Below are 1570 nucleotides of genomic sequence, written 5' to 3'. Positions count from 1 at the left end.
TTGTTAGTTTTTCAATAAGTATAGGTATATTTTGATGCAGAAAAGAATCTCTCTCTCTCTCTCTCTCTCTCTCTCTCTCTCTCTCTCTCTATATATATATATATCTATATATCTACACACACACATATACATATATATATATATATATATATATATATGTGTGTGTGTGTGTGTGTGTGTGTGTGTGTGTGTGTGTGTGTGTGTGTGTGTGTGTGAATCAAGTGGCTTGCCACAAGCGTACGGACCATAATAAATATAACCCCTCCCCCCTCCAAAACAAGCAAGAGCGAAAAACAAAACAAAAACAAAAAAACCCAAACAACTTCCCCAATCCGATACAAACTAAATGGAAAGAAACCCACAGAGAATGAATCAACCAGTCACATCAAATCAGCACAAAAGCAAACAAACGACAACAAATGTACAGCTTGCACAAACATCAACAACAAAACCAGCCGCCGTGGCGAAGCGGTTAGCGTCGCAGGTTCGAATCCCAGCGGAGGTGGGTTTTTCGGCCCGTGGCCGGCTCCTACCCAGAGTTGAGTGTGCTGTGGGCTTAAATGGGGAGACTGGGACCACACAGTCGAGTGTCATCCACTTCAAGGATGCGTCTTTAGGTGTGTTGCTCTAATTACCTGACCAACACTGCAAGCGTCTGTATCTCTCGGGCCTGGTTAACACCAGGATATCATTATGACAGGAAGCGTAGAGTACAGCCTTGTCACGCAGTCCCAAACCAAAATGGACCTCCATAGCAACATCGTCATCCTCCTCCTCCTCCTCCATCATCATCAATATAAAAAACAAAACAGTCTCGAAGTCTGTGACCTTTCATGCCCTGCTCTCATGGTGACCTCAGTCTCGATACCCCTCCACTTCTGTGCTTGGGGTGAGTCCTGTCAGTGTCTTCAGTGTCGGCAGATTCATGGGGGGCTGTTGTTTGAGGGACGTGGTGGCGGTCTCCACTCTGGGAGGGACGCTCACTCAGTCTGGCTCCGCGACTAAGCCATTATTGTCGATAGTAGGGGGTTTAGTAGGTGGTGTCCTGAGTACGTTGAGTCAGAACAGGCACCACTGAACACCACCGAAGTGACTCGGCAGCAGTGCAGGGTTTCCTCTGGTGTGTGGACTCCTGGGGCAGTATTCATGGGACAAGACAATTTGCCCATGGGCAACTTGCCCACGGCTGGGTAGGGACCCATGGGTAAGCCACAGGTCCGTGGGCAAAGTCAACGTGGTATTCACAACACAATTTGCAACCCAAGGGCAGCTACCCATCACCTATTTTTAAACTGCGAGGGATTCCCCCTTGTGGGCAAGCGCGCTGAACTATGGGCATGCGCGCTGAACTAATTGCAATCTCTTCCTGTCGAAAGCGAAAATGTCGACCAAAGCATCACTGAACGAGTCGAGTGGAGAGAAGAATAGGAAGGAAATTGGATCCACGAGGAAACTATGGCACTGCTAGAGAAAATCCTCGAAAATAAACGCGTAATTATTTCATCGCTTTCTCCGGACATTACGGCAAAAAAGAAAGCCGAAGCGTGGGAAGCGATCGCGAGCAGTGTCA

The sequence above is a fragment of the Babylonia areolata genome, chromosome 26 (genome assembly GCF_041734735.1).
Source record: "Babylonia areolata isolate BAREFJ2019XMU chromosome 26, ASM4173473v1, whole genome shotgun sequence".
Classification (NCBI taxonomy): domain Eukaryota; kingdom Metazoa; phylum Mollusca; class Gastropoda; order Neogastropoda; family Buccinidae; genus Babylonia; species Babylonia areolata.
This window is presented reverse-complemented; position numbering follows the sequence as displayed.